This window comes from Ambystoma mexicanum, chromosome 3q, assembly GCF_040938575.1.
Source record: "Ambystoma mexicanum isolate Mex_15411 chromosome 3q, UKY_AmexF1_1, whole genome shotgun sequence".
Classification (NCBI taxonomy): domain Eukaryota; kingdom Metazoa; phylum Chordata; class Amphibia; order Caudata; family Ambystomatidae; genus Ambystoma; species Ambystoma mexicanum.
Window position 1 is genome coordinate 1106035813 of NC_090926.1, and position 11268 is coordinate 1106047080.

At 39.0% G+C, this 11268-nt stretch overlaps 1 non-coding gene across 1 annotated transcript; it reads left to right on the forward strand.

Annotated features, from left to right (window-relative positions):
* The first annotated feature begins 1286 nt into the window (after positions 1-1286).
* On the forward strand, positions 1287-1359 carry TRNAR-CCG (transfer RNA arginine (anticodon CCG)). The gene has a single exon. It is a non-coding gene; the product is annotated as a tRNA-Arg (tRNA).
* Positions 1360-11268: the final 9909 nt, after the last annotated feature.

Genomic DNA, 11268 nt, shown 5'->3' on the forward strand with positions numbered 1-11268 from the left:
TAAGTGGACACTGAGTTGAAACGACTTTCTTGAATTGATTGCACAGTTAAGTACCCTTGTTGCTCGGCACTGTTGCCATTATGGAATCGGAGCGATTGAGAAAAACAACGGTCCGTACTGTAGAATAGAATCCTGTTGTGCTCTGTTTAGTGACCAATCGACACCAGTGCACCAGGAATACATAAACATGATCAAACAAGAAGAAAAGTGATGAATTCAAATGTAATGCATTTTATTTAGAAAACTCCACAAAACCTGCACCATACAACACTTGCAGTGAGTGATTAATAAGAGGATCTGAAACTATGTCAAAGGAAATGAATAGGTAAGACATGAAAATCACAAAAAGTCTGGTGCTCAAGGTGGATATTGTGCCAAGTGTAATGACCATGAGACTGCGTGACACATGTTTCGGAAAATATCTGGCTTCAACAGCTGAAGGATTACTTGAAAAGTCAAGCAAGTTAGCAAGGATGTTCCAACCTAGAAGAGGGCATTGCAGTGTGAGGGCATCATGGAAGTCATCATTAGAGACAATGAATACATGATCACTAAGTCAATGACCCCCTAGTTAGTATCTTTACCAAGTGGGTGGCTGTGAGACAGTGATCACCACAGATAGGAAGTCAGAGATGCCAGGTGAACTGAAAATATGATAGCCAAGAAATCAAGTTTGTAGAAATCATCAATTTTTTGAGACAGAGTAAGATAAATGCTGGAACTCTAGAATAGTGTCCATAATGGAAAAATCTTACAGCAATCCTTTAATTTTTTGAAGTGCGAATGCCAAGAATATAACACACAGTGCATCGAATTTACGCATTTGGCCAATCCAAAGCAGTTGCTAAGGATTGGTGCATGTCAGGACTATTTGTCCCTATTTTGAGTTCATCTTCATTTCCATTTGTAGAAAGTACCAGTATATACACATTTTTTAGAAGACAAAACATCAGAAGCCAAACTAAAAGCTATTTCAGTGCATATAAATCGAAATACTATAAATAAGGATGGCAAGGAGTAGCAACCACCGCACTGTATACTCTCTTCAATCAAAAGTGATCAATATGAATTGCGGAAGGGTTTGTGTTGCAGGAGTTGTTCCTTTCTTTACCTTCGCTCACTGGACCATCATATGCAAGGTGTGTTTTCCAAACTCACAGACTTGCGTTACATGTTGACTGTGTTTTTTTCATGATTTTGTTGTTTTTGCCATGGGGTGTTTATTTTGTGTGTGAATTGGTGTTCAGTTGGTCTATTATGGTCAGATCAGTGCTTTTCTATCAAGTGGCCCTGAGGCCTAATGGATAAGGCATCAGCCTCCGAAGCTGGGGATTGTGGGTTCAAGTCCCACCTGGGTCGTCAATTATTTTGAATTTTGATCTTAATTAAATATGAACGAATTTCAACATATATTAACATAAAGATGATTAAAAGGTCTCATCAATGAAAATCATCACACTCATTTCATTCACCTTGTCAATACTGATGTATTACCGCGAGACTATGCAGTAAAGACACGTGAATCTTGTCCTGTCTTCATAGAGCTGCCTTGCAACTGTAACATGTCCCTTAATATTTTGTTTTTCAGGGAGTATATCAGCAGAGAAACATATACTGCTAATTCAATTCCTTATGAGGGCCCCAGCATTTAAGATGTTACTCTTAAGTGAGCTCCCATGTAGCCACCAATTTCTGAAAAGTGTCTTCCTCAGGTGCCATCTCAACTGTGAAGAGAATCCTCCTAAGCTAGCCTCCTTGCAGTGACATGTCACTGAGAATCATTTTCCTCAGTGAGAATCTCTGCAGTGAAAAAGTTTCTCTTAAGGGATTGTCTCTGTAGTGGAATGTTGCAGGAAGTCCTCTTGGTTGGGTAGTGTTCCTGGATTGTAGATCATCCTTTTATTGAGCTGCACTGCACTCACATGTTACTGAACAGCACCTTCCTCTGCAAGAATACTAGCAGTAGAATATATAGTCTTATCAGTATGAAGCCTGCTGTAAGAGCATCCGAAATAGCCCTATTGGCAGTGTCTCTGCAGTAAGTGGACACTGAGTTGAAACGACTTTCTTGAATTGATTGCACAGTTAAGTACCCTTGTTGCTCGGCACTGTTGCCATTATGGAATCGGAGCGATTGAGAAAAACAACGGTCCGTACTGTAGAATAGAATCCTGTTGTGCTCTGTTTAGTGACCAATCGACACCAGTGCACCAGGAATACATAAACATGATCAAACAAGAAGAAAAGTGATGAATTCAAATGTAATGCATTTTATTTAGAAAACTCCACAAAACCTGCACCATACAACACTTGCAGTGAGTGATTAATAAGAGGATCTGAAACTATGTCAAAGGAAATGAATAGGTAAGACATGAAAATCACAAAAAGTCTGGTGCTCAAGGTGGATATTGTGCCAAGTGTAATTACCATGAGACTGCGTGACACATGTTTCGGAAAATATCTGGCTTCAACAGCTGAAGGATTACTTGAAAAGTCAAGCAAGTTAGCAAGGATGTTCCAACCTAGAAGAGGGCATTGCAGTGTGAGGGCATCATGGAAGTCATCATTAGAGACAATGAATACATGATCACTAAGTCAATGACCCCCTAGTTAGTATCTTTACCAAGTGGGTGGCTGTGAGACAGTGATCACCACAGATAGGAAGTCAGAGATGCCAGGTGAACTGAAAATATGATAGCCAAGAAATCAAGTTTGTAGAAATCATCAATTTTTTGAGACAGAGTAAGATAAATGCTGGAACTCTAGAATAGTGTCCATAATGGAAAAATCTTACAGCAATCCTTTAATTTTTTGAAGTGCAAATGCCAAGAATATAACACACAGTGCATCGAATTTACGCATTTGGCCAATCCAAAGCAGTTGCTAAGGATTGGTGCATGTCAGGACTATTTGTCCCTATTTTGAGTTCATCTTCATTTCCATTTGTAGAAAGTACCAGTATATACACATTTTTTAGAAGACAAAACATCAGAAGCCAAACTAAAAGCTATTTCAGTGCATATAAATCGAAATACTATAAATAAGGATGGCAAGGAGTAGCAACCACCGCACTGTATACTCTCTTCAATCAAAAGTGATCAATATGAATTGCGGAAGGGTTTGTGTTGCAGGAGTTGTTCCTTTCTTTACCTTCGCTCACTGGACCATCATATGCAAGGTGTGTTTTCCAAACTCACAGACTTGCGTTGCATGTTGACTGTGTTTTTTTCATGATTTTGTTGTTTTTGCCATGGGGTGTTTATTCTGTGTGTGAATTGGTGTTCAGTTGGTCTATTATGGTAAGATCAGTGCTTTTCTATCAAATGGCCCTGTGGCCTAATGGATAAGGCATCAGCCTCAGAAGCTGGGGATTGTGGGCAGAGGCCTTGCTAAGGGGGCTATAGCTCCTGGTCTTTTGGTTGTAGCCCTGGATAGAATCTCAGGAGCTACAACCAAAAGGCTAGCTAGCCCCCAGTCCTGACAGTCCTGACATTAGCATAGCCCCGGGTCTTGTCCAGACCTAGCAACACCCCTGATTGTGGGTTCAAGTGCCACCTGGGTCGTCAATTATTTTAAATTTTGATCTTAATTAAATATGAACGAATTTCAACATATATTAACATAAAGATGATTAAAAGGTCTCATCAATGAAAATCATCACACTCTTTTTATTCACCTTGTCAATACTGATGTATTACCGCGAGACTATGCAGTAAAGACACGTGAATCTTGTCCTGTCTTCATAGAGCTGCCTTGCAACTGTGACATGTCACTTCATATTTTGTTTCTCTTGGAGTATAGCAGCAGAGAAACATATACTGCTAATTCATTCCTTATGAGGGACCCAGCATTTAAGATGTTACTCTTAAGTGAGCTCCCATGTTCAAGTCCCACCTGGGCCGTCAATAATTTTAAATTTTCATCTTAATTAAATATGAACGAATTTCAACATATATTAACATAAAGTTGATTAAACGGTCTCATCAATGAAAATCATCACACTCATTTCATTCACCTTGTCAATACTGATGTATTACCGCGAGGCTATGCAGTAAAGACACGTGAATCTTGTCCTGTCTTCATAGAGCTGCCTTGCAACTGTGACATGTCACTTAATATTTTGTTTCTCCGGGAGTATAGCAGCAGAGAAACATATACTGCTAATTCATTCCTTATGAGGGCCCCAGCATTTAAGATGTTACTCTTAAGTGAGCTCCCATGTTCAAGTCCCACCTGGGTCGTCAATAATTTTAAATTTTCATCTTAATTAAATATGAACGAATTTCAACATATATTAACATAAAGATGATTAAAAGGTCTCATCAATGAAAATCATCACACTCATTTCATTCACCTTGTCAATACTGATGTATTACCGCGAGACTATGCAGTAAAGACACGTGAATCTTGCACTGTCTTCACAGAGCTGCCTTGCAACTGTGACATGTCAATTAATATTTTGTTTCTCAGGGAGTATAGCAGCAGAGAAACATATACTGCACATTCAATTCCTTATGAGGGCCCCAGCATTTAAGATGTTACTCTTAAGTGAGCTCCCATGTAACCACCAATTGCTGAAAAGTGTCTTCCTCAGGTGCCATCTCAACTGTGAAGAGAATCCTCCTAAGCTAGCCTCCTTGCAGTGACATGTCACTGAGAATCATTTTCCTCAGTGAGAATCTCTGCAGTGAAAAAGTTTCACTTAAGGGATAGTCTCTGTAGTGGAATGTTACCGGAAGTCCTCTTGGTTGGGTAGTGTCCCTGGATTGTAGATCATCCTTTTATAGAGCTGCACTGCACTCACATGTTACTGAACAGCACCTTCCTCTGCAAGAATACTAGCAGTAGAAAATATAGTCTTATGAGAATGAAGCCTGCTGTAAGAGCATCCGAAATAGCCCTATTGTCAGTGTCTCTGCAGTAAGTGGACACTGAGTTGAAACTACTTTCTTGAATTGATTGCACAGTTAAGTACCCTTGTTGCTTGGCACTGTTGCCATTATGGAATCGGAGCGATTGAGAAAAACAACGGTCCGTACTGTAGAATAGAATCCTGTTGTGCTCTGTTTAGTGACCAATCGACACCAGTGCACCAGGAATACATAAACATGATAAAACAGGAAGAAAAGTGATGAATTCAAATGTAATGCATTTTATTTAGAAAACTCCACAAAACCTGCACCATTCAAAACTTGCAGTGAGTGATTAATAAGAGGATCTGAAACTATGTCAAAGGAAATGAATAGGTAAGACATGAAAATCACAAAAAGTCTGGTGCTCAACATGGATATTGTGTCAAGTGTCATGACCATGAGACTGCGTGACACATGTTTTGGAAAATATCTGGCTTCAACAGGTGAAGGATTACTTGAAAAGTCAAGCAAGTTAGCAAGGATGTTGCAACCTAGAAGAGGGCATTGCAGTGTGAGGGCATCATGGAAGTCATCATTAGAGACAATGAATACATTATCACTAAGTCAATGACCTCCTAGTTAGTATCTTTACCAAGTGGGTGGCCGTGAGACAGTGATTACCACAGATAGGAAGTCAGAGATGCCAGGTGAACTGAAAATATGCCAGGCAAGAAATCAAGTTTCTAGAAATCATCAATTTTTTGAGACAGAGTAAGATAAATGCTGGAACTCTAGAATAGTGTCCATAATGGAAAAATCTTACAGCAATCCTTTAATTTTTTGAAGTGCGAATGCCAAGAATATAACACACAGTGCATCGAATTTACGCATTTGGCCAATCCAAAGCAGTTGCTAAGGATTGGTGCATGTCAGGACTATCTGTCCCTATTTTGAGTTCATCTTCATTTCCATCTGTAGAAAGTACCAGTATATACACATTTTTTAGAATACAAAACATCAGAAGCCAAACTAAAAGCTATTTCAGTGCATATAAATCGAAATAATATAAATACGGATGGCGAGGAGTAGCATCCAGCGCACTGTATACTCTCTTCAATCAAAAGTGATCAATATGAATTGCGGAAGGGTTTGTGTTGCAGGAGTTGTTCCTTTCTTTACCTTCGCTCACTGGACCATCATATGCAAGGTGTGTTTTCCAAACTCACAGACTTGCTTTACATGTTGACTGTGTTTTTTTCATGTTTTTGTTGTTTTTGCCATGGGGTGTTTATTCTGTGTGTGAATTGGTGTTCAGTTGGTCTATTATGGTCAGATCAGTGCTTTTCTATCAAGTGGCCCTGTCGCCTAATGGATAAGGCATCAGCCTCTGAAGCTGGGGATTGTGGGTTCAATTATTTTAAATTTTGATCTTAATTAAATATGAACGAATTTCAACATATATTAACATAAAGATGATTAAAAGGTCTCATCAATGAAAATCATCACACTCATTTCATTCACCTTGTCAATACTGATGTATTACCGCGAGACTATGCAGTAAAGACACGTGAATGTTGTCCTGTCTTCATAGAGCTGCCTTGCAACTGTGACATGTCACTTAATATTTTGTTTCTCACGGAGTATAGCAGCAGAGAAACATATACTGCTAATTCATTCCTTATGAGGGCCCCAGCATTTAAGATGTTACTCTTAAGTGAGCTCCCATGTTCAAGTCCCACCTGGGTCGTCAATTATTTTAAATTTTCATCTTAATTAAATATGAACGAATTTCAACATATATTAACATAAAGATGATTAAAAGGTCTCATCAATGAAAATCATCACACTCATTTCATTCACCTTGTCAATACTGATGTATTACCGCGAGACTATGCAGTAAAGACACGTGAATCTTGTCCTGTCTTCATAGAGCTGCCTTGCAACTGTGACATGTCACTTAATATTTTGTTTCTCAGGGAGTATAGCAGCAAAGAAACATATACTGCTAATTCAATTCCTTATGAGGGCCCCAGCATTTAAGATGTTACTCTTAAGTGAGCTCCCATGTTCAAGTCCCACCTGGGTAGTCAATTATTTTAAATTTTGATCTTAATTAAATATGAACGAATTTCAACATATATTAACATAAAGATGATTAAAAGGTCTCATCAATGAAAATCATCACACTCATTTCATTCACCTTGTCAATACTGATATATTACCGCGAGACTATGCAGTAAAGACACGTGAATCTTGTCCTGTCTTCATAGAGCTGCCTTGCAACTGTGACATGTCACTTAATATTTTGTTTCTCAGGGAGTATAGCAGCAGAGAAACATATACTGCTAATTCAATTCCTTATGAGGGCCCCAGCATTTAAGATGTTACTCTTAAGTGAGCTCCCTTGTAACCACCAATTGCTGAAAAGTGTCTTCCTCAGGTGCCATCTCAACTGTGAAGAGAATCCTCCTAAGCTAGCCTCCTTGCAGTGACATGTCACTGAGAATCATTTTCCTCAGTGAGAATCTCTGCAGTGAAAAAGTTTCTCTTAAGGGATTGTCTCTGTAGTGGAATGTTACAGGAAGTTCTCTTGGTTGGGTAGTGTCCCTGGATTGTAGATCATCCTTTTATAGAGCTGCACTGCACTCACATGTTACTAACCAGCACCTTCAAGAATATTAGCAGTAGAAAATATAGTCTTATGAGAATGAAGCCTGCTGGAAGAGCATCCGAAAAAGCCCTATTGCCAGTGTCTCTGCAGTAAGTGGACACTGAGTTGAAACTACTTTCTTGAATTGATTGCACAGTTAAGTACCCTTGTTGCTCGGCACTGTTGCCATTATGGAATCGGAGCGATTGAGAAAGACAACGGTCCGTACTGTAGAATAGAATCCTGTTGTGCTCTTTTTAGTGACCAATCGACACCAGTGTACCAGGAATACATAAACATGATAAAACAGGAAGAAAAGTGATGAATTCAAATGTAATACATTTTATTTAGAAACCTCCACAAAACCTGCACCATACAAAACTTGCAGTGAGTGATTAATAAGAGCATCTGAAACTATGTCAAAGGAAATTAATAGGTAAAACATGAAAATCACAAAAAGTCTGGTGCTCAAGATGGATATTGTGTCAAGTGTCATGACCATGAGACTGCGTGACACATGTTTCGGAAAATATCTGGCTTCAACAGGTGAAGGATTACTTGAAAAGTCAAGCAAGTTAGCAAGGATTATCCAACCTAGAAGAGGGCATTGCAGTGTGAGGGCATCATGGAAGTCAGCATTAGAGACAATGAATACATTATCACTAAGTCAATGACCTCCTAGCTAGTATCTTTACCAAGTGGGTGGCCGTGAAACAGTGATTACCACAGATAGGAAGTCAGAGATGCCAGGTGAACTGAAAATATGCCAGCCAAGAAATCACGTTTGTAGAAATCATCAATTTTTTGAGACAGAGTAAGATAAATGCTGGAACTCTAGAATAGTGTCCATAATGGAAAAATCTTACAGCAATCCTTTAATTTTTTGAAGTGCGAATGCCAAGAATATAACACACAGTGCATCGAATTTACGCATTTGGCCAATCCAAAGCAGTTGCTCAGGATTGGTGCATGTCAGGACTATTTGTCCCTATTTTGAGTTCATCTTCATTTCCATTTGTAGAAAGTACCAGTGTATACACATTTTTTAGAATACAAAACATCAGAAGCCAAACTAAAAGCTATTTCAGTGCATATAAATCGAAATAATATAAATACAGATGGCGAGGAGTAGCATCCAGCGCACTGTATACTCTCTTCAATCAATTGAGATCAATATGAATTGCGGAAGGGTTTGTGTTGCAGGAGATGTTCCTTTCTTTACCTTCGCTCACTGGACCATCATATGCAAGGTGTGTTTTCCAAACTCACAGACTTGCTTTACATGTTGACTGTGTTTTTTTCATGTTTTTGTTGTTTTTGCCGTGGGGTGTTTATTCTGTGTGTGAATTGGTGTTCAGTTGGTCTATTATGGTCAGATCAGTGCTTTTCTATCAAGTGGCCCTGAGGCCTAATGGATAAGGCATCAGCCTCCGAAGCTGGGGATTGTGGGTTCAAGTCCCACCTGGCTCGTCAATTATTTTGAATTTTGATCTTTATTAAATATGAACGAATTTCAACATATATTAACATAAAGATGATTAAAAGGTCTCATCAATGAAAATCATCAAACTCATTTCATTCACCTTGTCAATACTGATGTATTACCGCAAGACTATGCAGTAAAGACACGTGAATCTTGTCCTGTCTTCATAGAGCTGCCTTGCAACTGTAACATGTCCCTTAATATTTTTTTTTTCAGGGAGTATAGCAGCAGAGAAACATATACTGCTAATTCAATTCCTTATGAGGGCCCCAGCATTTAAGATGTTACTCTTAAGTGAGCTCCCATGTAGCCACCAATTGCTGAAAAGTGTCTTCCTCAGGTGCCATCTCAACTGGGAAGAGAATCCTCCTAAGCTAGCCTCCTTGCAGTGACATGTCACTGAGAATCATTTTCCTCAGTGAGAATCTCTGCAGTGAAAAAGTTTCTCTTAAGGGATTGTCTCTGTAGTGGAATGTTGCAGGAAGTCCTCTTGGTTGGGTAGTGTCCCTGGATTGTAGATCATCCTTTTATTGAGCTGCACTGCACTCACATGTTACTGAACAGCACCTTCCTCTGCAAGAATACTAGCAGTAGAATATATAGTCTTATCAGAATGAAGCCTGCTGTAAGAGCATCCGAAATAGCCCTATTGGCAGTGTCTCTGCAGTAAGTGGACACTGAGTTGAAACTACTTTCTTGAATTGATTGCACAGTTAAGTACCCTTGTTGCTCGGCACTGTTGCCATTATGGAATCGGAGCGATTGAGAAAAACAACGGTCCGTACTGTAGAATAGAATCCTGTTGTGCTCTGTTTAGTGACCAATCGACACCAGTGCACCAGGAATACATAAACATGATCAAACAAGAAGAAAAGTGATGAATTCAAATGTAATGCATTTTATTTAGAAAACTCCACAAAACCTGCACCATACAACACTTGCAGTGAGTGATTAATAAGAGGATCTGAAACTATGTCAAAGGAAATGAATAGGTAAGACATGAAAATCACAAAAAGTCTGGTGCTCAAGGTGGATATTGTACCAAGTGTCATGACCATGAGACTGCGTGACACATGTTTCGGAAAATATCTGGCTTCAACAGCTGAAGGATTACTTGAAAAGTCAAGCAAGTTAGCAAGGATGTTCCAACCTAGAAGAGGGCATTGCAGTGTGAGGGCATCATGGAAGTCATCATTAGAGACAATGAATACATGATCACTAAGTCAATGACCCCCTAGTTAGTATCTTTACCAAGTGGGTGGCTGTGAGACAGTGATCACCAGAGATAGGAAGTCAGAGATGCCAGGTGAACTGAAAATATGCCAGCCAAGAAATCAAGTTTGTAGAAATCATCAATTTTTTGAGACAGAGTAAGATAAATGCTGGAACTCTAGAATAGTGTCCATAATGGAAAAATCTTACAGCAATCCTTTAATTTTTTGAAGTGCGAATGCCAAGAATATAACACACAGTGCATCGAATTTACGCATTTGGCCAATCCAAAGCAGTTGCTAAGGATTGGTGTATGTCAGTACTATTTGTCCCTATTTTGAGTTCATCTTCATTTCCATTTGTAGAAAGTACCAGTATATACACATTTTTTAGAAGACAAAACATCAGAAGCCAAACTAAAAGCTATTTCAGTGCATATAAATCGAAATACTATAAATAAGGATGGCAAGGAGTAGCAACCACCGCACTGTATACTCTCTTCAATCAAAAGTGATCAATATGAATTGCAGAAGGGTTTGTGTTGCAGGAGTTGTTCCTTTCTTTACCTTCGCTCACTGGACCATCATATGCAAGGTGTGTTTTCCAAACTCACAGACTTGCGTTACATGTTGACTGTGTTTTTTTCATGTTTTTGTTGTTTTTGCCATGGGGTGTTTATTCTGTGTGTGAATTGGTGTTCAGTTGGTCTATTATGATCAGATCAGTATTTATCTACCAAGTGGCCCTGTGGCCTAATGCATAAGGCATCAGCCTCCGAAGCTGGGGATTGTGGGTTCAAGTCCCACCTGGGTTGTCAATTATTTTAAATTTATATCTTAATTAAATATGAACGAATTTCAACATATATTAACATAAAGATGATTAAAAGGTCTCATCAATGAAAATCATCACACTCATTTCATTCACCTTGTCAATACTGATGTATTACCGCGAGACTATGCAGTAAAGACACGTGAATCTTGTCCTGTCTTCATAGAGCTGCCTTGCAACTGTGACATGTCACTTAATATTTTGTTTCTCAGGGAGTATAGCAGCAGAGAAACATATAC